Source organism: Pan troglodytes, chromosome 10 (assembly GCF_028858775.2).
Source record: "Pan troglodytes isolate AG18354 chromosome 10, NHGRI_mPanTro3-v2.0_pri, whole genome shotgun sequence".
Lineage (NCBI taxonomy): Eukaryota > Metazoa > Chordata > Mammalia > Primates > Hominidae > Pan > Pan troglodytes.
The window spans coordinates 63,194,773-63,208,824 of NC_072408.2; the positions used below are offsets into that span (position 1 = coordinate 63,194,773).

The 14,052-nt window shown below is 40.6% G+C and overlaps 1 protein-coding gene across 13 annotated transcripts in view; it reads right to left on the reverse strand.

The window, feature by feature from the left end:
• Window positions 1-14,052, reverse strand: part of BICD1 (BICD cargo adaptor 1) — a 276,282-nt gene that overhangs the window by 90,385 nt on the left and 171,845 nt on the right. The gene's annotated exons all lie outside the window — the stretch shown is intronic.

Here is a 14,052-nt window from a genome sequence, read left to right on the forward strand (position 1 = left end):
TGTCAGAAAAAATATTTGTAAGAATATCCAGAAAACTGTCAATAGTGGTGACTTATAAAGGATTAGACTGGACAAGCCACAGGGATAAGGAGAGGAGCCTATTAGTTTGATTGTATGTCCTTCTGGATCATTTCAATTTTTTTTTTAACAACAAGCTTGTATTACCAGGTCTTATGTGTAAAGTTACAGGATATAAATCAATCAATTAAGTAAAATATTTAACTTTTTCCATAAACTTATATGGCAAGTATAAGCTATGTTTTAGTTCAAAATGTATAATGACCACATAACAGATATAAACATTTATACATGTAACATATTCATAGTCATGGAAAGATGGGATATAAAAGTTTTCTTTTAATTAAGGATTAATTAGATTTGTTTCCTATTCAAACAAAGAGAAATATGGGAAAAAGTATCATAGAAACCAAAAACCACATTTTCTTATGTAATACCTAGATATCCATATGGGAAAAAAATAAGTCATGATGCATTTGGCCTTCACACCATAATTTGCGGAGCCTTGATATAGTGGTAGGTAGGACTGACAATGAATAGAAACTGCTATTGCAACACAGATGAATCTCACTAATATATTGACTGAAATAAGCCAGATGCAAAAGACTACATACAATATGATTCTGCATGTAAAGTTCAAAAACATGCTATGTAGGTTCAATTGTCTCCCAAAAAAGACATGTTGAAGTCCTAACTCCCAGGGTCTTTACAAAGGTAAAAATTAAAATGAGATCATTAGAGGAGGCCCAATCTGACAGAGCTGCTGTCTTTATAAAAAGGGGAAATTCAGCCACACAGAAACTGACACATACTTCTGCGTGTGGGGTGGGAAGACTATGTGAAGAAACACAGGGAAAAGATGGCCACGTGACCATGGAGGCGAAGACTGAAGTGACCCATCTACACGCCAAGGAACATCAAGGATTGCCAGCAAACACCAGAAGCCAGGAAGGGGCAAGGAAAGGTCTTTCCCTAGAGCTGCCAGAGGGAGCATGGCCCTGCCGACACCATGATTTCTGACTTCTGGCCTCCAGAACTGTGAGACGATAAACTTCTGTTGTTTTAAAGCCACCCAGACTTTGTTACGGCAGCCCTAAGAAAAGAATATGTGTGCAAAACTAATCTATAGTGACAGAAGTAAATGCACTGTTATCTTTGCAGGAGGGTAGGGTGATATCTGCAAGCACTAGAAACATTTTAAAGGTCTCTATCCTAACAGACAGCCAGCTCTAGAAGTATACCTGACTTTCCTACATATGCTTTCAAATGTCTCTCATCTTGCTTCATAGTCTACAGATTTTTTTTTTTTTAAAGACATGGTCTCACTCTGTCACCCATGCTACAGTGCAGTGGCATGATCACGGCTCACTGCAGTCTTGACCTCCCAGGCTCAAGTGATTCTCCCATCTCAGCCTCCTAAGTAGCTGGGACTACAGGTGTACACCAGCACAACTGGCTCATTTTTGTATTTTTTGTAGAGATGGTATTTCACTATGTTGCCCAGGCTGGTCTCAAACTCGTGAAGGCAATCCTTCTGCCTCATCCCCCAAAGTGCTGGGATTACAGGTGTGAGCCACTGTGCCCAGACTTCTACAAATTTAATATTTTTTTTTTTGGTAGAAGCAGGGTCTTGCTCTGTTGCTCAGGTGCCTTAATCACAGCTTATTGTAGCCTTGACCTCCCAGGCTTAAGTGATCCTCCCACCTCAGCCTCCTGAGTAGCTGGGCCTACAGATGCACACCATCACGCCCAGCTAATTTTTAAATTTTTTGTAGAGGTGGGGTCTTGCCATGTTGCCTAAGCTGGTCTCGAATGCGTGGGCTCAAGCAATCCTCCTGCTTTGGCCTCCCAAAGTGCTGGGATTATAAGCGTGAGCCACTACACCTGGCCCATATTCTACAGATGTTAACTATAAATAACTCCCTTTGCCTCTGGTTTTCAGAGACATGTTCAGTTGTCTATTTGAACATGGTGATGTTTTTTCTTCTGACTTGACTCCTGAGTACAGCTCTTCCTAGTTCTGTTTATGCATATGTGAAAACAATAAATTATAAACACATAATCTTTCATGTAAAAAATGAAAAATTCAGCTCCAAAATCACTGATGCAGTTCCAGCTAATAAAATAGGCAGACACTGTAATCTCTAAGTAGTGGCGTTAGCTCAGAGTTTTGGGGAGGATAAGGGGTTGTTGACTGTGGTGTAAAGACAGATGTTAAAAAAATTATTCTGACACTTGTGAAAATGGTAAGGAAGACTTCATTCAAAACCATTGCAATTGGAGGGGGGAAAAGAAGGGACTCAACTCTGAAACAGCAAGAGCAAGTGAAGATTTATAGCCAAGAACAGCATGAGGATGTCAAAGGATGGGAAATTGCTAAAAGAACACATCAAGGGCAGGAGAATTCTTGCTAAGCTGGCCTAACAGGACTCTTGCTAAAGGCAGTCCAAGGACTTAGACATCAAAAAGGTGGAGGATGAAGAACTTGATCAGATATCAAGGGTAATTAGATATCTAGGGTTGGGAGATGACTTAGCAGAATTCCTTGCTAAGGCTGGGCTGGGCAAGCCAAAGCTGGGGGTGGAGCAAGCTTGAAGCCTGGTCCAAAAGAGACATTAGCAGAGCATGACTGAAGCTTGGTTAAGGAGAGAGTCTTTGACACCTCACAGTCATGAACTGCAGTCTGATAGGAATGAAAGCTAAGAAAGTTTGCAAGACACTTTACCTGGTGATAATATGAATATAGATCCTAACTTGGGCAGGGCCAAAGCTTTTTTGGCATCAGAAGATTTTTATCCATTCTGTATCTTATCATCATAAAAGCTCACTGGCTAGCTTGTAAGGAGTTCCCCAGAGACGTGCAGATTTCATCAATTTAATGTAATATCCTATGGAATGTAATCATCAATCGTGAAGCTGAAGCTATACAAACTAATTGGTTGTTTTGGAAACCTGCTTTCAACCTACTATATGTAACCTCATTTATATATAAGGGGTTGGAGCTCCTTGTTATTCAGAATGCTTCTAGGCTGTCTGGCGTTTTTCACTTTAGCTCTCATTATAATAAACTGGTAACTCCAACAGAGTCATTTCATCAACACTTTAGTAATTCACCTATGCCTACTCCACCAGTTGACTTTAGCCTAATCCTCCCTTTACAGCTTCCCTCTGTTTTTATCAGTGCTGACCTCTTAAAGCAATTCTGTAGGTCACAAGTGTCAACATAGAAGTCTTCTGAAAATAGAGTTTGCCAAGTTAAAAGAACCTTACCAATGGCTTCTATGAATTTCCTAAAAACAAAAAAATGGGCTTCTGTTTCTTGCCTCTCTACAGGAGATTATTTTAAGCAAATATGCCTGAATTTATGAAATAGTAAATATTGGTATATAATACTGTTGAAAGGTGGTTTTCCCAGCTCTAGAAAGCTACGCCCAATCATCCTCTATAAACAATAGACTCTGGGGCTGGGTGCGGTGGCTTACGCCTGTAATCCCAGCACTTTGGGAGGCCAAGGTGGGCGGATCACAAGTTCGAGAGATCAAACCATCCTGGCCAATATGGTGAAACCCTGTCTCTACTAAGAATACAAAAATTAGCTGGGCGTGGTGGCACGCACCTGTAGTCCCAGCTACTTGGGAGGCTGAAGCAGGAGAATCACTTGAACCTGGGAAGCAGAAGTTGCAGTGAGCTGAGATCGCACCACTGCACTTCAGCCTGGCAACAGAGCAAGACTGTCTTAAACAAACAAACACACAAACAACAGACTCTGATATCACAATAGATATATGGAATAGCAAAAAAGAATTTTCTTATTTCTGCCAAGATAACTGAAAAAAGTTAGCAATGACCCCAAAAAATCATAAAATACAATTTACATACAATACCTACTTTCACACTCTGTGGGTATGGTGCAGTGGGGAAGTGGAGGTCCCTCTGCAAGTTTCAGAAGCTTTCAAAGAAGTCACATGATCTGGCCCTACCTCTGTCTCCAACCACTCTGCCCCTCAATCTTTGGCTCTGGCCGCAGGAGCTTTCCTTCTGCTCCTCTATCCCATTGGACATGCCAGCTTGCTTCTGCCTTGAGGCTTCTATACTCCTCTTTCCAGAACTCCCTGCCTTTAGATCAAGGGCTCCTAATCTCATAATGTGCTTGACCCTCTTTGACAATGTGCTGAAGCCTATGTACCTCTTCTCAGAATAATATTTTAAAAAGTGTAAAAGACAAAATTACAGAAAACACCGAACATGTTAAAATTACTATAATTTTATTTTTTTTTTGAAAGAGTCTTGCTCTGTCACCCAGGCTGGAGTACAGTGGCATGATCTTGGCTCACTGCAACCTCCGCCTCCCAGGTTCAAGTGATTCTTGTGCCTCAGTCTCCCAAGTAGCTGGGATTACAGGTGCCTGCTACCACACCTGGCTAATTTTTGTATTTGTACTAGAGACAGGATTTCATTGTGTTGGCCAGGCTGGTCTTGAACTTCTGACTTCAAGTGATCCACCTGCGTTGGCCTCCCAAAGTGCTGGGATTACAAGTGTGAGTCACCAAGCCCGGCCAACTTATTATAATAATTTTTAAAATTATGACATAGGCTGGGCACAGTGGTTCATGCCTGTAACCCCCACACTTTGGGAGGCTGAGATGGGAGGATCACTTGAGTTCAGGAGTTTGAGACCAGCCTGGGCAACATGGTGAGCCCCATCCAGAAGATTATTTTGTACAAAAAAAGAACATGCCAAAATTAGCCAGGTATGGTGGTGCACACTTGTAGTCCCAGCTAGTCAGGGGGCTGAAGTGGGAGGATTGCTTGAGCCCCAAAGGTCAAGCCTGCAGTGAGCCATGATCATGCCACTACACTCCAGCCTGGGCTACAGAGTGAGACCCTGTCTCAGAAAAAAAAAAAAAAATTAGGACTTGGTAGGTGACAGATAAGTATATTAATGGCCCCCAATTAATCACACTTCCCTGAAGTCACAACCCATGGAATTCCCTCTCAAACTGACTGAGCTGGCCTTTGGATTTGTTATGACCCACAGAAGACAGTGGAAGTGCTGGGGAGTTCTGAGCCTGAGCCTCACGGGGCTTTGTGGCTCATGCTCTTGCTGTCTTGTAACACTGTGACTATGTGAAGAGCCCCAGGGTAGCCTGTTGGAGCCATGTGGCTCCTGTTGTGAAACAGGTATACAAGTGGTTAATCCCCCAAAAAATATATATTACATCGATGACAGCTTCCTGTGTTGTGTTATTTGAGAAGGAGGCACAAAGGGAGAACAATGCACTTTGAAATAAAATACACCTAAATCTTCAAAATAACTTGACTTGTTATTCTTCTCTAATATATTGTCAAGTTACTTGGTTTCTGCCTTCTGTTCCTTGGGCAATACTTGCAGCATAGTGTGGAATAACTGTAGAATGAAAAATAGTAGTGTTCCCCTAATTTGGCTATAAAGTCAAATTACAGTATTTCATTACATTCTTTTTTTGTAGAAACATATTATCTTAATTTTTTTCTTTCTTGAAAAATCTATCAACTGAGTGAATGATATATATATTTACTTATTTTTCCTTATTTAATATGTAAAAAAAAGATATCAGGAAGCCCAACGAACTGGATGACAGTCATTTATATAAAATTGTAAAGAAAAATGTTAAGATACAAGAGATTCTGAAATGGGAATATATACATTGTAAAAAATATAACGGCTAATAATCTGGCTTATATACTCTGGGAATTAACCATAAAATCTTATGCAGTGAAACAGTAAATGTCAAGAAAATTTAAGACCACAGCAAAGCTAATGAGGATCACTAACAACTCGTAAAATAACTAATGAAAACTCCTGATGCTAATTAAGGAAAAGGAAGAGCTTGGGCTGCAAGACTGGTTAAGGTGAAAGACTCACTGAGATAAACAGACACAAGGCCCAGAGGAGGAAAACTGGTCTTATTTATTTTGCTAAAAATCCTTGCTTTTTGAATTGCCAGCGATTATATTCTAGGGGCATGTTCTTTAATTTCACAATAAATTTAAAAGATTGCAACTGTTGTGTTTTGTACCACTCATCATACATTTATCTCCTACAATTTTTTTTTCTTCCTGGGATAAGATGGTGCTGAGCTCTGCTAAAAATTCCCATCAAGAATAACCAGAGTAAGAAAAATAATGCATGAGAGAAAGGGAAGAAAATGGCACAACAGGGGAATGCTTTAGCTTTTCACCTCCAGGGAGCTGAGTCTCAGCTCCTCAGGGGAGAGGGGATTAGCCTGAGATGGCAGGGATAGAGTCACCTCATTATTTGCATTGCACCTGAGCATAGCAGCATTCTTACAGTTTAGTTTAATTAACATTAAAAAGATTTCTTTATGTAGGAATCATAAATTCCCTTCACTATTGGCAAGAAGAAAAAATACAGATGAACGCTTGTCACCACACAGAGTCAATATATTAAAAATAATACTGCCTTCCAGTTTTAATGCTCTTAGTCTTTTATAAATTAATTATACCCATTGTCACATTAGATATTAATAACAGCTTGGTTAGGTGGGTAACAAACCCCTGTTTACTATCTGCAAAACAGGAATCCTAATACTTAAGATTACATGATAATTATGAGGATTTAATGATATAACATGGTAAAATGAGCAAGGATGCTAGACATACAGATAATTTATGGTAACACAAGCAGAAGTTCACACGCAAAAGCCTAAGCAATTGATTACCCCTGGGTGAGCCAGGGAACGCTTTATAAAGGAAGTTATCATTGGGTAGAACCTTGAAGGAAAAGTAAAGGTTAACTAAATGGAGATAGAGGAGGGCAGATTTTCCAGGCAGAGATAAACCTTCAAACAGAAGTAGCCTTATATTTGTGTTGAAGGCAATGCTAAAATTCTCCAGTCAGACTGAGCATTTCCTTAGAGCCCCAGTAAGCCTGGAGCAGTGATCAAAAGAAAAGAGAAGACAGAAACTGAGAAAAATCCGGAAAACAGCTAGTTATTTTCCACATATGCCTAAGTTCAGTGCTATTTTGTAGAATAAAATGTTAAATTAGTCTAGTGTTTCGAACCTCTGAAGTAGTGGGAGGAACCAAAATATAGTCAGTGCTTGGAATCTTTAAAGTTCTTAACTAGGCTGTGGTTTAGGGAACGGTGCAGTTTAGTGTGGTTGGAGCAAAGTAACTTGAGAAAGATTCCGCAGGAAATTCTACTTTTAAAGTAGAAATTCCTTTGTTTAACAAAGCAATCTGGGGAACCATCAAAGACTTTTAAGCAAAACAGCCACACGATCAGACCTACGTTTTGCCAAGTGACTCTGTTGAGAGTTGTGAGGGTGGACTTTAGCAAGAAAGGTCAAAGAGAACAAATTAAGCAGCTGCTCCAATGCCCAACATGAGAGAAGACATGAAGAATACGGAGGGGACAGATCGGGGAACATCTCAGTTAGAATGAACAGGATTTGGTCGCTGACTGATGTGATAATACAAGAAAACAAAGAGTAAGGAACAATGGCCTAATAACAATAAAAGTACCTAGAGTTGTTAAAGAAAAAGAAATTTTATAATAAAGTGAATGTGAGAGTCAACGATGTATCCTATAAATAATTATAAGTAGTGTTACTTTTGATAGTCAAACCAGGAATTCTGGATCCTAGAGGGGAGTAAGGGAGAACAACTGATCTGGTCCAGGTGGAGAAAGCTGGAGAGAGGGGTGTGGGAACAGGCCTTCTCTCCCACGGAGTGCCACTGGCAGGGAGTTCTGGCAGTCCGAGACCCTAATATTCATTGTCATTCATTTGGCCAAAAATGAACTCTTCTTTTGTTGCAGACAGGAGGGACAACAGTTCTCCTTGCCCCCCACCCCACAGGGATTTCTGTGTTGGGGCCAAGAAGGCCTGATCTTCAGTAGTTAAGGAAAGTTTCGGGGTAGAGGGAGGGCAGGGAAGGAAAGGGGAGACCCACTTTAGCCCAAGTGAGCCCAGTGACATTATTGGCTGCACGGCCGCTATTCTCCATACCTTGGGACAAGCACATGCTTTATTTGAAAATTCCAGGGGCACAGGCTCTGAGTTTCTCTTTTGTAGAAAACAAGAAGGCTGGGACCCCTGGATGTCAGATCCATGGGACAGGCCCAGACTTCTTAATCCTCAACCTTCTCAACACAGGTGATCTGCTCCTGTACCCACATGAGCCACTCACACCCATATCATTTGTCATGTTATCACCAATAACTGCACCTCTGATTCTTCCAAATCAGGCTCTGCACTTCTTCCAATCAGACCACTCACTCTTCCACCTCATCAACATTTCCTATCCTTTGATCCCCAATTTGCTCATTATCTACAACGCTGGTTCTTCACTTCTTTGATTTCACCATCATCGCATACTTACTGACTTGCAAACACATTTAATTCTGTCTCATCTCTCTCTTTTGGTCATAAAACCTAACTCTCTGCCTTCTCTATGCATGCTCATAGCTGAGGAGAACTGGAGAAATGACAGATCTGTGCTGACTGGGGACTAGTTTCAGCTGTAACTCGTGGAGAGGCAGTGGAGTGGAGTGGAGTGGAGTGGAGTGGTCAAATGCCCAGACTCTGAGCAAGACGTCCCCGGGTTCAGATCCTGACTTCGGTATTAACTAAATTTGGTCAAAATCAGTGATAAGAGTGATGGACTTAAAAAAAACAAAAAGTCCTGAATCTCTCAAATTCTAATAGGCTGTAAATACTGTCCAGCGGTCATACTACATGTTCACAGTATAGCAAGTTATTTACTTCTCTCTCTTCCTACAGTCAGTCCATCTTCCCTCCCTGAAAACCTTGCCTCATATTTCCTTAAGGGGGAAAAAAACCCCAAGGAGATATGGCTTCTATCCCCACCTTCATTTTCATTAGTTGCTTCCATTCTACTGCAGACAGTTTAAAGACAGTAAGTCCCATCTTAAAACAAACAAACCTTAACCTTTATATTCATATTTCCACTTCTACGGTCATGAACATCTATTCTTAAATCACATTCCTCCTCAATCCTCCCAAAGAACACTGAACCTGGTCTCGTCAAAGTCATCAACAACTTGCACGTTGTCATTGGATCGGTGGCCACCTCTGTATCTTCCTCTTTCTGGGCTTCTTCAACAGCATGTGTTGCTTTTGGAAACACTTTCTCGTGTGGCTTCCCAGACATCTGAACTCTTACCTGCCTGGCTGCTTCTTTGCAGTCCCCTCGTCTCTGCTCAACCTCTAAAGGTTGAGCCATCCAGGTCTGTACCATGCCCCTCCTTTTGCTGTTTCCTCACTTCCCAAAGGCAACCTCATCCAGGCCTCCAGCTTTAGATACCTCCTTGCGTGCTGATGATTCTCAAATCCACGTCAGGGTTAACAAAACCCTATGCGACTTGCCCTGACCTCCTTGAAAGAGCTCAGGAGGTATCCTCCCACTCATCCCTCATCCACTTTGCTCCCCTCCCTGGCCTTCTGTTGGTTCTTGAAAGACTTCAAGGTGCAGCCTGGGCAACGTGGCAAAACCCTGACTCTACAAAAAATACAAAAATTAGCTGGGTGTGGTGGCATGTGCCTATAGTTCCAGCTACTTGGGAGGCTGAAGTGGGAGGATCACTTGAGTCCAGGAGGTGGAGGCTATAGTGGGCCGAGACCATGTCACTGCACTCCAGCCTGGGCAACAGAGTGAGACCCTGTGTCACAAAAAAAAAAAAAAAAAAAAAGAAGACCTGAAGCTGGGTCTTGCTTTAGAGTTTTTGCAGCAGCTGTCTCCTCTGCCTGGATTTCTTTCTCCTTGTTCACACTCTTTTCACTAGGATCCTCAACCTACTGTCATCTCCAAAAGCAGCTTTCTAAGACCATTCCTTCTACAGCAGCCACTTGGTCACACTCACATAATCTGATTTTAGTGATCTGAAAAGTGTTTATCAAGATTTGATTTCTTTGTGTGTTTATTGGCTATCTTTCCCCCACTAGATCTAAGAGCCATGAGAGCATGTTGTCAGTAACGGTTTACCACTATATCCCCAGGATCCAGAAGAGCGCCCCATGCACGCTCCTTGTATTCCACAGCTCAGTCTCATCACTTCCAGCCTGGATTGGATTGGTGGTGACCTGAAGAAATCTGGGAAGCGTTGTTGGGATGAGCTTAGCTGAGCAGCCAAAAAAAGGAGGGTACAGATATATTTCATATATTTGAGTTCATAGATTGAAAAAAAAAAAGGATAACTACAAAGCAGGCCCCATATGAAATTCTCCAGTGTTTAAAAACCCTTATTGGTGACATCCATTCCACGTGTATTTATACTTTATTCTATCTCTTTAAAAAATATGCACTAAGGAAAGTATCTGACAAACTTATCCACCGTAAGGTATATATATGCCTGATACAACTTAACTCTCTTAGGGTTGGTTACAATTAATGAGGGCTGGAGAAACACATCTCTGTGGTGCCAGCCAATAACAAGCTGATGGACGCAGAAGGATTGTCTTCTGAAATTGCAATGAGGCAAGCCCAGTTCTCTGTTGGGCAGTAATGTATGCATCACAAACCTTTAGGAGAGCTACTGGCGAAGAATGCAAGGTATTCAGAGCACCATGTAATCAGCATCTTCCCAGGGCAATCCAGACTTAACAACTGGGCAATAACCAGGAAAAAGTAAATGTAGCAAGTTTGAATTGTGGCTTAAAACAAACATGTTCGGGAAGAAAAAAAGAAATATAAAAAGATCTGTCATAGCTGGGAGAGAGTAATAAGGTAATAAAGGGGGAGATAATTATGACTCCAGAACACCATTTCCCATAGGGTGTTCTGCAGAGGCTAGTTCTACGGAGTGTTTCTACGAGTCACTAAAAAAAAGTTTGGGAAATATTAGGTTAAATAAAGTTACATACTTGTTTTTTCTTCTGGATTTCTCAGAACCCTTAATATGTTAGTGTGCACTGAGACTTTGTAAGACCAAGATATGGTATGCACCATTCGCTAAATTGATTTGACCACAAGACCTTTGTCCTTTTAAAAAGGCATTTTGAACAATCCAAAGGTAGCCCAACCTAGACCCTTCCAACTGTAGAGAACTGAATGGAACATCAGATTTAAATAATGGCATAAAATAAAAAGCATAGGGCTGGACGGCTGTAAAAAGGGGTGAGACAAAGATGATCAAGTCCTGATTAGCAATGAGTGAGTAAACAAGTGAAGGACTTCAGGACGTGCCACCCCGAAATATGCCACTTTGGCATACTGATTATTTAGAACTGAAAGCAATGGAGAAATAACAGATGCAGGAAAGCCTTTTGACCTCCCCCTTTCTACTTAAAAACACACCATTAAAATTTCCAGGAGAAAGGTGCCCTCCCTGTACCAGGAAGAAAAGAACATCTTTATCACCTGAGACTTGGAATTGACTCTGAAATAGATCTGTACAAACTTACTAAAATATCCCTTATCTTCCATTAGTTTCCCCCTCTATATTTTTAGTGACTTCCTCACAATTTACTGCCTATAATCCAAACTGCTTTGTCTTATCACTTCTTCACAAATTTATCATTTCTTCATCTAAAAGATATATAAGTTTACTACTTCTGGTCACTTCTTTGGGTCTTCATTGTCTTGTGAGGACTTTCATGTACAAGGAAAATTATAATAAAATTTGTATGCTTTTCTTCTGTTAATCTGTATTATATAAGTTTAATTCTTAGGCCTAGCCAGAGATTGTAAGAAGGTAGAGGAGAAATTTTTCCTCCTCCATACAAGAGTAGTAAAACTACAGTGAAACCCATACTGCATAATTTTCACTTTATTTTTATTTATTTATTTATTTATTTATTTAGAGATGCAGTTTCACTCTTATTGCCCAGGCTGGCGTGCAATGGCATGACCTTGGCTCACTGCAACCTCCGCCTCCCAGGTTCAAGTGATTCTCCTGCTTCAGCCTCCCAAGTAGCTGGGATTACAGGCATGTGCCACCATGCCTGGCTAATTTTGTATTTTTAGTAGAGTTGGGGTTTCACCATGTTAGTCAGGCTGGTCTCAAACTCCCGACCCTGGTGATCCACCCGCCTCAGCCTCCCAAAGTGCTGGGATTACAGGCGTAAGCCACTGACCCTGGCAATTTTCACTTTAATTCATATGAAGAAAGTGGCACCACGAAGGGTTAATTCTCCTACAATGAATTTGAAGCAATACAAGCATCTGTCCCATGGGATACCTGCCTCCATTAGAAGCCAAGGAGAGCCTGTCTCACAACCAGTTCACATTTCAGTGTCTCACTTCAAACATTTATCATAAGCAAAACCTTGACAGCAGCATAAAATCGGCCCTTTTATTTTAAACAGTTGAAATAAATGGTGCAAAATAAATCATAAATGACTTGTCTTCTTACATTCTGATTTCTATTTTTTCTTCTTTGTGCAAAAGAACACATATTATTTTAAGCAATAAAATAAACGAATACGTATTGACATTGCATTTTAATTGGGTGGAACATGTATTTTTACAGGAAAGCTTTTTGGGGAAGATCTTTCTTTTGGTATCACTTTATCGAGCTATAACTCATATATTTACAATTCTCTCATTTAAAGTATACAATTGAATGATTTTTAATATTGTCCCATAGTTGTGACCATCACCGCAATCAATTTAGAACATTTCTATCACCTAGAAAATAAATTCTGTATCTTTTAGGGAAGGTCACTGCCCCGACCCTGTAATGCTTCTATCCCCGCAAGTCCCAGGTAACCACTAATCTATTTTCTATCTTTATAGATTTGCCTATTTTGGAAATTTCATATAAATGGAATCATAGAACATGTGGTCCTTTGAAACTGTAAGATTTTAAACAGTTTGGTTAATGCTCATATAACCTTTGTTTTTTGAAGTCTATAGACAGCTTTGCTGCAGCACAAAATCTATTCCGCACTATATCAGCAAAGTACTGCATTGTGCTGGCATTTGTCCAGCACACAGCAGATCTAGTAATGTGATATTCTATTTCACAAAGTAGCATGATCATTTAAAGTTCACTCAATGGGCTGCAATTTATTTATTTATTTATTTATTTTATTTCTTTGAGACAGGGTCTCGCTCTGTCACCCAGGCTGGCGTGCAGTGGCGCAATCTCGGCTCACTGCAAGCTCCGCCCTCCGGGTTCATGCCATTCTCCTGCCTCAGCCTCCTGAGTAGCTGGGACTACAGGCGCCCGCCAACACGCCCGGCTAATTTTTTTTTGTATTTTTAGTAGAGACAGGGTTTCACTGTGTTAGCCAGGATGGTCTCGATCTCCTGACCTCGTGATCCGCCGGCCGCGGCCTCCGAAAGTGCTGGGATTACAGGCATGAGCCACCTCGCCCGGGCTGCTAGTTATTTTTTATTAGTAAAAATGTGACTGCCTGACCTGGGTATTTTAACCTGGATTTACTGATTTGTTTTGGAATAAGTTTTGCAGATATAAAATACTATAATCTTTTCTCTTTTCTATAATCTACCCTGAAATCAAGAACCATTGGTCATTTCCCAAAGTAGATTGGTTATCTCTTGCTTACTAGCTTGACTGTTCTTTCTCTTTCTCTGTTTAAAATTTAAAGATGCAAAACACCATAATGAATGATGGCATGACAATTTTCTTCTATGATAATATCTTCTTATAACTATGAATATGCATGGTGCCCTGATACCACAATTACTACAATAAAAGAATTCATTATATGGAAAAAGGAAATATTGGTAATACACTAAACAGATGTGAAATCTAGATGGTGCAATAATGGTGAAGGCTGGATTCACAAATATTCCAGAAGTAGTTCAATCTCTGGTAAATATTGTTTCATCTCACCTTCATAGACTTAACTGTGACCTGGCGGCAAACAGTGGCCTAACCCAAGAGACAAGCAGCAGCAACAATATAAAAACCATTGATTATAAGTAATTTTAGTTCCCATCACCATGGGAACACACTACATATACACTTTTATTGAGAAGAGGTGCTGTGAAAGGGAAAGAAGTGAGCAAAAATGGAGATAATGGTTTGCATTAAGGTAATG